This window comes from Saccopteryx leptura, chromosome 2, assembly GCF_036850995.1.
Source record: "Saccopteryx leptura isolate mSacLep1 chromosome 2, mSacLep1_pri_phased_curated, whole genome shotgun sequence".
In the NCBI taxonomy this organism is placed as follows: Eukaryota; Metazoa; Chordata; class Mammalia; order Chiroptera; family Emballonuridae; genus Saccopteryx; species Saccopteryx leptura.
Genome location: NC_089504.1, coordinates 89920692 through 89933279, shown reverse-complemented (window position 1 = coordinate 89933279; position 12588 = coordinate 89920692). Strand labels below are relative to the sequence as shown.

General features: G+C 37.3%; 1 protein-coding gene across 2 annotated transcripts in view; it reads left to right on the top strand.

Annotated features, from left to right (window-relative positions):
* The first annotated feature begins 4182 nt into the window (after window positions 1–4182).
* LINGO2 (leucine rich repeat and Ig domain containing 2) overlaps window positions 4183–12588 on the top strand; it is an 828878-nt gene continuing 820472 nt past the window's right edge. For both annotated transcript variants that reach the window (XM_066368302.1, XM_066368303.1), the window contains exon 1: window positions 4183–4261. The gene's annotated coding sequence lies outside the window, so the exon portion shown is untranslated. The remainder of the gene's footprint in view (window positions 4262–12588) is intronic.

The window sequence follows — 12588 nt, the reverse complement described above, 5'->3', positions numbered from 1 at the left end:
GGTCTCGAACCTGGGTCCTCTGTGTCCCAGTTCGATGCTCTATCCACTGCGCCACCACCTGGTCAGGCACTCTCCCCTTTTTAAAAAAATAAAAGGTAGTTAACACTTTCTTTCAAAGTTTATTTCTCCCTAATATAATTGTAGCTTCTGATGTCTTTCTAGAACATAATAAGATACTCATCATTCAGAATCTACATTTTTGGCCCTGGCTAGTTTGCTCAGTGGATAGAGCATCTGCCTGGCATATGGACATGTTAGGTTTGATTTCCAGTCATGGTACACAAAATAAGCAATCATCTGCCTTTTTTCTTCCTCCTGGTCCCCTTTCTCTCTCTTAAAGTCTATCTCCCCTCCTCTCACTTAAAAAAAAAAAAAATATGCTTACTTGCTGGAAAGCATCTTTGCTTTAAGGTGAGTTTTAATAGAGAACTGAGAAGTAAACCCCTACCTATATGGTCAATTAATATATGACTAAGGAAGCAAAAGTATTCAATTGGATAAAGAGAGTTTATTCAGTAAATGGTATTGGGAAAACTGGACAGATAGATGCAAAAAAATAAAACTAGACCAACTTCTTATACAATATAAAAGAATAAACTCTAAATCAGCGGTTCTCAACCTGTGGGTCGCGTCGCAACCCACAGGTTGAGAACCGCTGCTCTAAATGGATTAAAGATCTAAATGTAAGAACCAAAACTATAAAACAGTATGTAGTTTCATCAAAAAGTTTAAAGCAGGACTGCTTGATGACCCAGCAAATCCACTCCTGGGTATATCAAAAGAAACCCAAAACACTACTTTGAAAGAATATGTGCAATCCTATGTTCATTGCAACATTATTTACAATAGCAAAGATATGGAAGAATCCTAAGTGTTCAACAATAAACAAGTGGATAAAAGAATGGTAGTATATAGATACAATGTAACATTATTCAACCCCATGAAAGAGTGGAATTTTAACATTTTGTAATAGTACAGATGGACCTGGAGGGTATTATGCTAAATCAAATAAATAAGTTGGACAGAGAAAAACAAATAACATATGATTTCATTTTTTGTAAAATATGAAAAACAAAAATAAATGAATAAGCAAAACAGTACTGGACAGATAGATGCAGAGAACAAATTGACAGTTGCCGGAGTAAAGAGGGGTTAAGAGCATGGGTGAAAAAGGTTAAGGAGTACAAACTGTTAGCTACAAAGTAGTCACAGGGATGTAAAGTATAACATAAGAAATAGTCAATAAAACTTTAATAACTACATATGCTGCCAGGTGGTACTTGAATTATCCGGGAGATCACTTTATGAGTTATACAATCAATTAGCCACTACAGCTAGTGCTCCACTTACAACCACAATTGGTTCCGACAGACCAGTCGTAACACAATTTGGTCGTAAGTTGAGTAAGCTATATGTAGAGTACTGTGAAATGATGTTATAAAAATCTTTAAGTCATATTTTATCATAATTTTCTTTCATTATTGTTATATATCATAATTTTCTTTGTTAATTTTATGCCATTTGTATCATCTCTACACCATTTTGTTTCTTATTTTTACATTCATCAGGTTTAAGTAAAACACTGCATTACCAATACAACTGGTTTAATATTTGCAAAACATACAAAATCACAAAATACAGGTGCATACAAAAATACAAAATATGGTAAAAAATACCATAGGAAACATTTTCCCAATTGCAAAACATATCAAAATATATAAACATGTATGAAACATTTTATTGGCCGCTGGTGCTTGGCTGCAGATCTTTGATGTCATCATCTGAGGCAGCAGTTGGGGTTACCGGAGTTGATTTTTTCATAAACATGTGCGATCACATTCACTTTCTTTCCTCCTTCGTACTTGTTCATTGATTGTTTTCTTTGTGTGCCTTGACCAGGGGGTTACAGTGTAGCGAGTGGCCCCTTGCTCAAGTCAGTGACCTTGGGCTCAAACCAGTGACCATGGGGTCATGTCTATGATCCCATGCTCAAGCCCACGCCCCTGCACTCAAGATGCTGAACCCATGCTCAAGTTGGATGAGCCCACGCTCATTTTTATGTCGAGATCAATGGCCTTTCTTTCCTTCTTGGCAGGCTGAGGCGTAGACAAAGACAATTTTCTCTCAGTAGACATCTTGGGAGGGGTTTGATGAAAAATATCCAAGACACAAAACACAATTGCTGTACTGAGTCTGGGATAACAGTTGAAATGGTGCACACGGAGATGGTAGTGCTGCCAGAAGCTGGTCCGCACTGTCCTACACCCAGCTGGGCAACGCTTGTGCTGCCAGATGCGGAGCAATCATGGCTAGCGATTTTGGTCATAAAGTCGAATGGTCGTAAGTTGCATAGGTCGTAAGTCAGTCAATATCTGTATGCTGGTCACTAATAAAAATAATAGTATGCTGAAACTAAGGTAAAATAAAGTTGAATGTTAACTGTAATAAAACAATAAAATTAAAAAATAGAGATTATATCAAATAAGCAAACAAAAATGAATTACATAAAGACTGACCAGGCAGTGGCATAGTGGATAGAGCATTGGACTGGGATGTAGAGGACCCAGGTTTGAAACTATGAGGTCACTAGTTTGAGCACAGGTTCATCTATTTGAGCGCGGGGTCACTGGTTTGAATGCGGGATCATAGACATGACCTCATGTTCACTGGCTTGAGCCCAAAGGTTGTTAGTTTGAAGCCCAAGGCCACGTCCTTGATCCCAGCGCCACATGCATGAGCCCAGAGTCACCAGCATGAGCAGCAAGGAGTCACTCGCTCTGCTATAGCCTCCCCCAGTCAAGCACGTATGAGAAAGCAATCAACAAACTAAGGTACCACAATGAAGAATTGATGCTTCTCATCTCTTTCCCTTCCTATCTGTTTGTCCCTATGTTTTTCTCTGTCTCTGTCTTTGTCACAAAAAAAAAGAAAAAATTAATTATATTTCTCAAAATTAGAAAAAAGAGACAAAGAAGCAAAAACTAAAGGATATATATATATATATATATACACTATCCTTGTATATTATCTTTAAATTTATACAAATATATGCCTTTTCTATAGACATTTACTATTTATATATAGCCTGAGAATAACTATAGAAATATTGAGTTGGTAATGTAATTTGTATGAATTTAGCACTTAAAGCATGATCTTATATGTTCCCTCTTGCAATGGGATAAGAAGCAATTTATTTATGTACTAATCTGCTTCATGGGTCTTGACAAAGTTACACTTCTTAGTTGTGAGCTTTCACCATCTCTATTCCTACCCCAATCTTCTTTGCCTCTTAATGGATTAGAGCTTTTTCAGAAAGGGGTGGGGGGTGCAACAGATGTCCATGGTGCTGCTTCATTGAGATTTGTGCTTGAATTTAATAGTATACAAGCATGAGGCTTGGCTTGAGGGAGATCTAGGAGAAAAATTTAACACAATTCCGTCCTACCTAATTAGTATATTTGTGTGTGTGGACAACATAGAGCAGTAACATTGTGCAGCAGCATAGTACCTATCTTTTCTATCACTTTTTTTTTCTCTTTTAACAAGTAGGTGGGAGAAAATAATGATTTAAAACTTTTTTCCTGTAGATAGTTGAGACAGCCTGTGAAAGTATGTTATTAATTTTTTACTATATACAGTGTGTATCTAATAATAGAAGTCAATAAAATATGTACTTATCAAATAAATTATATTTTCCACATTTTATAAATATTATCTGGAAAAATTATGGGACATGAAGTAAGAATACTTGTTAGCATCTAGTAAAGAAGTGATAGTAAAAAAAAAAAAAAACTAAACAAGGAGCCAATACCTCCTATTACTTATAACTCACTTTTATGACTGGAAAAATATTTATGTTGGTGATATATATATAATAAGAAAACAAATGCTTTAGTTTTCATAGTACACCAGCTTTTCTAAGTAAAATGACAGTGATTGAGTATTATTTTTTTGTAGTGTTATATAATCTGGAGTCTATTTATTGCTCTGGAATTCCCAGAAAAACATAATTCTTATTGCGATATTGTACATTTAACAAAATCTGTAACAGAAATCTTTAGGAAGGCATTTTTAAAATGACAATGTGGAGAGATAATAAAATTTTCATAGCTAAGCAGCATCATTTTACAAAGCTATATATTGCTCTAATAGTTCTTCTCCACCTTCTCTTTTTCCACAGGAATTGAAGAATGCCCCTGGACAGCGACAACATGAGCAGCTTGGGCTTCTAAAGTGCCCGATGGATTTTTGATCAGATACGGTAAATAACTAATTTATTTTAATTACATTGTTAGGGTGAAATATCCTCTCCTAACACTTAGTTTCTTTATACCACAAAATTAATGGGCTTTTACTTACTTATATATTTAATTAAGTAGTTCCTTTGATTATTAACTCCAAAGTGCCTGGGTGAAATTATTGGCATAATGGTAACCCGTTGCTGACTTATACATTTTTCTCTGTAAAACTATTATTAGTGTTATATGTGATATGTTTTAGATAGTCTATACATGGCTTTTGTTTGTTTGAAGTAATTTTTGTACTTTTAAACCATGTTAACATATGGTTTATAACATATAAACTATCATATATAACACATAATAGCTGAAGATATTTTCTTTATTAATACTTATGACATGTGTAGTGATATTGGAGGTATGTTATTCTTAATTTGAAATGGATGCTTAGTTGCTCTGGGCTTTTTATTTCATTATCCTTGGAAGGTATAATATCGTTCACTCTGTATTTGAAAAATTGTATTTCTAAGAGTAGAAACTACATAATACCCTGCCAGGGGTACTGTATATGTGATGTAGATGACTTTTTTTTTTTTTTGGTAGATCTTGTTAGTTTTTCTACCTTCTTTGCTGGTTGTCCTTTTTATAAATGCTTATTTATTAATTTTAGCAAGAGAGGAAAGGGGGGAGAGAGAGAGGAACATCAATCTGTTTCTGTATGTGCCCTGACCAGGGATCAAACTGGCAGCCTCTGGCTTCAGGACAATGCTCTAACCAACTATGCTATTCTTCCAGTGTTTGCTGGTAGTTCTTTACCAAGCGTCATAACAAAGTTTTAAACTTTTTTATTATTTTGTAAAATTTTGGTTTTCAGTTGTTAGAAAATTAAAGCATTTGTAATCACTGCTTTCTTTTAATTAAAAAATATTATTGAGGAAGAAATTGCAATTCAAGAGGTGCTCAAGCCCTGGCCAGATGGCTCAGTGGTAGAGTGTCGGCCTGGCATGCAGGAGTCCCAGGTTCGATTCCCGGCCAGGGCACACAAGAGAAGCATCCATCTGCTTCTCCACCCCTCCCCCTCTCCTTCCTTTCTGTCTCTCTGTTCCCCTCCCGCAGCCAAGGCTCCATTGGAGAAAAGTTGCCCTGGGCACTGAGAATGGCTCCATGGCCTCTACCTCAGGCACTAGAATGGCTCTGGTTGCAACAGAGCAACACCCCAGATGGGCAGAGCATCGCCCCCTGGTGGGCATGCCGGGTGGATCCCAGTCGGGCGCATGCAGGAGTCTGTCTGACTGCCTCCCCGTTTCCAACTTCCGGAAAAAAAAAAGAGGTGCTCAGAAAGATAAAGTTTAGCTACTTACTATTAAGAAAGGCCTTAATAAAGCAATTAAGGAAAGACATATAAAAATATATTACTGTGTCCTCATGAAAATCAAGAAGTAAAGCACAAAACATTTTCTTCTGAAAATTGGGTTCTCTAAAAAGGGAATATGCCTTCTTCCAGCGCTGTTTCACGGGTCTGCCAGACAAATACTAAGAGCAAAGAATGAATTACCTGTATGTTGATAATCTACCCAGGTAAAAATGGTGGACACACACACACACATACACATACACTTAAACCATACATACACCAGTCTAGGATGGTGTTTTTTGGGTCCAAAGGAAACTCTCATTCTGCATACATAAATATACAGGCTTAAATAAAAAAAAGTATATATACTTCAAAGGGTAATAGGAAAGAAATTAAATATATATATAGAATATATTGAATTGGTCAGATTTTAAAAATAATAAAGGCATCATTGATACAATTTAAATTATGAACTGCATGATGAGGCATATGGCTCACATTTTCAATGGTCTCCATTATGTTAATGTGGGTGAGATAATAGAGAAAAAAGTGGACAATCGTTTGAAGAGAATTCAGGGAAATTGTTCATTTGCACAGCACAGAACTATCTGTCATGTACAGGGCTCTTTCTATCAAAGAGAACATTTAATGGCACTTAAAATATGATAAATTTGATGTGATTTAAAGACACTGTGAAATATAATTACTTCTTTGAATATTTCTTAGTATATTCTTTTATAGTTCCTTTAGCTAGTTTAAGTAATCCTGATAAATTAACTTATTTTTCCTGCTTGAATTTATGTAAAATACTACCATCTAAAGAACCCTGTCTTCAAATGTCCCTTGATAGTAGAGAGGAGGTGATTTTATTTTATCTGCAAAATAATGAAATGCAAACTATTAATTTCTTAAATGACTAGAGGTTATTTGAAAATTAATATTTCATTTGATTTTGATGGAATGTTTATAAAACATCAAAGCCAGGTGGACATTTGTCTGCACTGAGAAGTTTCATTTCAACAAAATTTTAAAGCTGAAATTTTCAACTGGTGTGCCATGGCACCCTGGTGTGCTGCAAGAATTTTTAAAACATGCAATACCTGACTATTTAGTTAGGGGCACTGACCTCTTTTCCCTTAGATTGTCAAATTAAAAAATGACAATAGCTAACACAACAATAGCTACCCAGTGTAAATGAATCAAAATCTACCTATTGGCCCTGGCCGGTTGGCTCAGCGGTAGAGCGTCGGCCTAGCGTGAGGAGGACTCGGGTTCAATTCCCGGCCAGGGCACACAGGAGAAGCGCCCATTTGCTTCTCCACCCCTCCCCCGCGCCTTCCTCTCTGTCTCTCTCTTCCCCTCCCGCAGCCAAGGCTCCATTGGAGCAAAGATGGCCCGGGCGCTGGGGATGGCTCTGTGGCCTCTGCCTCAGGCACTAGAGTGGCTCTGGTCGCAACATGGCAACCCCCAGGATGGGCAGAGCATCGCCCCTGGTGGGCGTGCGGGGTGGATCCAGGTCGGGCGCATGCGGGAGTCTGTCTGACTGTCTCTCCCTGTTTCCAGCTTCAGAAAAATGCAAAAAAAAAAAAAAAAAAAAAAAAAAAAAAAAATCTACCTATTTTTTTTGTCAGACTGGAAGAAAACATGATATAATTTTGGTGTACAGCAGAATATTAGTAATTAGTTTATGTGTGCCATGAGATGAAAAATATTGAAAGTCATTGGTTTAAAGCATAGAACATAAGCAGGATGAAAGGATTGATCCTGTGTCATCTAGATTCTTGTTCTAACAATTATGCTCATTTTCACTTCCATTTTCAGCTTGCTTTTCTCCCAACACTGGTTTATTTATTTATTATTTATTTATTTTTTTATTTATTTTGCCTTTCTCATTTCATTTGAAGGCAGTTAAGTCTTCATCTAAAATGGCAAAGGGAAATTTTAACAATACCCCGCCACCCATGACTTCAACAGGTACTGGTCTATTTACCTACTTTTTATTGCTAATCTTTATTTCTTCAAAACCTTTGATGAGGTTGTAAAAATTATTTTTCCATTCTACAGCCATCATATTTTTCAGAAATCTAAATTAGAAACAGTAAAATATTGTGAATATGCTGAGATATTTTACATTTTGAAAAGAATCACTGATTCAAGTTTAAAAGTTAAATGTCACCAGGGTGATGACTAAAACATGGTTAGAATGTGAATGGCATTAACATGGGCATATTGAACAGAGGAGGGGCTGCATAATCAATACTGAGAACAGAACACTCCTAAAACTGAACTGTCTCTACAAGTTAAAGTAGGATATTAATAATTCAAGGATAACTTCCCAGCATAAACATGGTAATGAGAAAATCTGAAAATTTGAAAATATTAGGTTTGCCTTGCTTTTTGAAGATAAGACTTGTGTTATAAACAATGATTCTATGCAAATATCTAAATCACTGTCAGATGAAAAGGAGATTAGACTTTTATGGCTGTGATTCGAGAGAGGTCCTGGGACATTTGGGTGTACTGTAATCCAATATGGAAAAGATTTTTTAAAATAATATTTTATGGCTTTCGTTTAAGTAAACAAAATAACATAAAAATTAGAATTTCTCCCTAAAAAATATGGGCTGCTGCATAAAGGGTTAAAAATCCTGCCTTTAAAGATGTCACTTGGTCTAGTTGTCTCGCCAACTGGTTCTCACCAGAGATTCACATATCAATCAGTGTTTGAAGAGATGACGGTTTATATTTGACCCCAAGATTTCTTCTGGCACCAAAAATTTATGAAATATTATCTATCTGGCATAAGTTGCCAATAGTGAGATAGAAGATATACCAATTAAAATATTAGGTCCAATCTCAGCATTCCTGCATCTGTCACTTTGGTAATTTATATGCAGCCTCCAAGGCTCAGTATGGTAATCTATAAACAGAGGATGATAAAACTAGTGCTCATGACATGATATTGTCAGTGAAGCTCATCTTCTAATGATGGTAAAAAAAAGAATGACTTAAAATCACTTATTACTATATACATTGCCATTACACTGACCTTGGATTAGAGCCCAGCAATTATCTTGTTATCTATTAGTTTATTTTACAACATAAAGTTAAATATTTAATGGGTATTATTTTTTTAATGGTTGGAAGTATGACTAAGCCCTGACTGGTTGGCTCTGTGGATAGAGCATCAGCCCAGTGTGCAGATGTCCTGGGTTTGATTCCCTACCAGGGCATACATAAGGAGTGACCATCTGCTCCTCTCCCCCTCCCACTGCCCCTTCTCTCTCTCTTTCCCTCCTGCAGTCAGTGGCTTGATTGGTTTGGCCATCGGCCTCAGGTGCTAAGGATAGCTCGATTTATTCAAGCATCAGCCCTAGACAGCGGTTGCCGAATGTATCCCATTTGGGGTGCATGTGAGAGTCTGTCTCACTATCTCCCCTCATCTCACTTAAAAAAAAATCAAAGTAAGATGTCCTTTCAATCATACTTCTGTTTATGTATTGAATACAATAAGAGTTTTCTTTTCTTTTTCCCCTGAGGAAAATCTGGATTCTGACTATAGATCAGGGGTCGGGAACCTATGGCTCGTGAGCCAGATGTGGCTCTTTCGATGGCTCCATCTGGCTTGCAGACAAATCTTTAATAATAAAAAAATAACATTACAAATATAAAACATTCTCATGTATTACAATCCATTCATTTCCTACTGCTCATGTTCATGGTTGCGGGTGGCTGGAGCCAATCACAGCTGTCCTCTGGGACAACACCAAATTTTTATTGGATAATGTGTAACGTACATGGGTCATTGTGAGGCCAGGAAGTAAACTTCCCTCCTTTTAATCAAGTAGTCAGCTATGTAATTGCAGAAACCCTTTTGATGAAGAAGATGGCTAAAAGAATAAAAGATGAGGAGTATCATACTTTTCAGCAGAAATGGACAGAGGAATTCACCTTTGTGGAGAGAGCAGGTTCTGCAATGAGTCTAATATGCAATGATAAAATTGCATCAATGAAACAGTCAAATATAAAGTGGCACTTCGACACACACCATACTACATTTGCATCAAAATATCCAGTGGGGGATAGCAGGAAGAAAGCATGTCAAGAGCTACTGTGCAGAGTGCAAGCTAGTCAGCAGCAACTCCGTGTTTGGACCCAACAAGCTGACTGGAATTCGGCTAGCTTTGCTGGTGCTTTAGCAATTGTGAGAAACGGAAAGTCATTCACAGATGGGGAGTATGCCAAAACATTCATGCTTGATGTTGCCAATGAACTTTTTGATGACTTTTTGGATAAAGACAAGATAATCAATGAATAAAAGACATGCCTCTGTCTGAAAGAACTGTTCACGATTGTACCATCATCATGGCAAATCAAATTGAGGCAACACAAGTGAAGGACATAAATGCAGCACCATTCTTTTCTCTTGCTTTGGATGAGTCAACAGACATAAGCCATTTATCCCAGTTCAGCGTGATTGCAAGGTATGCTGTTGGTGACACACTATGTGAGGAAAGTCTTGTTATTTTGCCTATGAAAGAGACAACAAGAGGGGAGGATTTATTCAAGTCTTTCACTGAATTTGCTAAAGAAAAAATCTACCAATGGATAAACTTATTTTGGTGTGTACTGATGGTGCTCCATGCATGATGGGGAAAACAGAGGATTCGTAGCGCTTCTTCGTGAACATGAAAAGAGACTCATCCTAAGTTTTCACTGCATCCTACATCAAGAGTTGCTTTGTGCTCAGATGTGTGGTGAGCAGCTTGATGAGGTTATGTCGCTGGTCATTTGGGTGGTCAACTTTATTATTGCCTGAGAGCTTCAACTGATCACCAGTTTAAAACACTGCTGGATGAAGTTGGGAATAATTATACTGGTCTGCTTCTGCACGACAATGTGCATTGGTTGTCAAGAGGGAAGGTGCTCAGCCATTTCGTGGCTTAACTGAAAAAAATCCAGACATTTTTTGAAATGAGAAACATCGAGCATCCTGGGTTAGCTAACACTGGCTCCTGAAGTTCTACTATCTCGTGGACATGACTGAACATCTGAACCAGCTCAATATGAAAATGCAAGGCGTTGGAAATACAGGCTTATCGCTTCAACAAGCAGTGTTTGCATTTGAAAACAAGCTGGAACTCTTTATCCCCAACATTGAAACAGGTCGTTTACTACACTTTGAAAAATTAGGAGAGTTTAAAGACGCATGCACAGCAAGTGACCCTGCTCAACATCTTGATCTCCAGCAGCTAGTGGGCTTCACATCTAATCTCCTGCAGTCATTCAAAGCGCGCTTTGTATAATTTCATGAGCGCACTCAATTTTTTAAGTTCATTGTCCATCCACACAAGTGTGCAGTGGACAGCGCCGACCTGAGTTACAATCCCGGTATCTCCATCAGAGATTTTGAGCTACAAGCTGCTGACCTGAAGGCCTCAGACATGTGGGTGAATAAGTTCAAGTCACTGAAGGAAGAGTTGGAAAGACTTACATGACAGCAAGCAGAGTTGGCGAGCAAACACAAGTGGGGAGAAATGAAAAAACTTCAACCCGCAGAACAGCTGATTGTCAAAACTTGGAACGTGCTTCCCGTCACATACCACACACTGCAGCGTGTGTGTATTGCTGTGCTGACAATGTTTGGCCTACGTATGCATGTGAGCAGTCTTTCTCACATCTAAAGAACGTTAAGACCAACCTACGATCACGTTTAAGGGATGGAAGTCTCAACGCCTACGTGAAGCTTACCTCACCATGTATCAACCAGACTACAAAGCTATCAGCAAAACCATGCAGCACCAGAAGTCGCATTAATGGTAAGAAGTATTTTATTCATCATTGGTTAGCAACAGCATAACAATGTTATTAAAAAGAATTCAGAGACTTATTGTACTTTAAAAGTGTTGGTCTTACATAAAAGGCACACATTTACTTGTATTTAGTGTTAATTATATTGTATGGCTCTCACGGAATTACATTTTAAAATATGTGGCGTTCATGGCTCTCTCAGCCAAAAAGGTTCCCGACCCCTGCTATAGATATTCCCTCTTGTACTTCTCTGCACAGACATAATGGTAGCCTGTTTAAGTAAGTATTTGAGTTAGGCAACTCAGCTTCTACAAAGATGCCAAAATAATGCATGTTTTTAACCTACGGATATGTTCTTACTTAGTAACGCCAAATATTTATAGTCTGTTACTCATCACAATTTCCGTCAGCCAGTATGAATCAGCAAAGTAGAGCAAGATGCAGTATTGAGGCAAAACTGCCTGAATGCTATGAATTTTTGTCATTCATCTACATAACTTAAGTTTTATCAATGGATTAAACAAGACTATTATAATCTTTGTATTTACTCTGCAGAAGTGTTTTCACTCACCCACAGCTTGAATCAATGCAATTGACTCACACTAATTTGTGTTTGAGATGCTAGAAACCCACGCTTGCATTTACTGTAGTGGTGTTATCTGTGGTGTGGTTTTTTGCATTCTTTATAAAGTTTCTCCATTGAGGAGACTATGGGGTATGCTTCTTACCAGTCTCAGCACACCAGATAGCAGAGCTCCTGGCAACTTGTTTATTTTTTACTTAAGATCCCACTGAATCATGCATTACACTTAGTTATATGTGTGTGTGTAAGATACTGGGAAGCTCAGAACCTCATCTGTTATACATGCCTGGTGAGTCAAAAAATCTAATAATGTATATGGTAGTGAAACATAACTGTTCCAGGATCTGTTTAAGTGTGAGTCCCTTCTCTTTTATCTAAATCAAGGATAGATTTGGTCAGGATTTCCGCCTCATTTTTCTTCACAGTGCTTATATTATAGTGGTGTTTTGAAGATTAAACAAGATAGTCACTTAATATATTAACACATATTCTTGGTAAATGTTAGGTACTGTCAATAATAAAGAAATCCCTAAGAAGCAGCTTGAGTTTTTTTTTTTTCTGCCACAATTCTTGGCCTACCAAAGCATGCATATATTGAACAT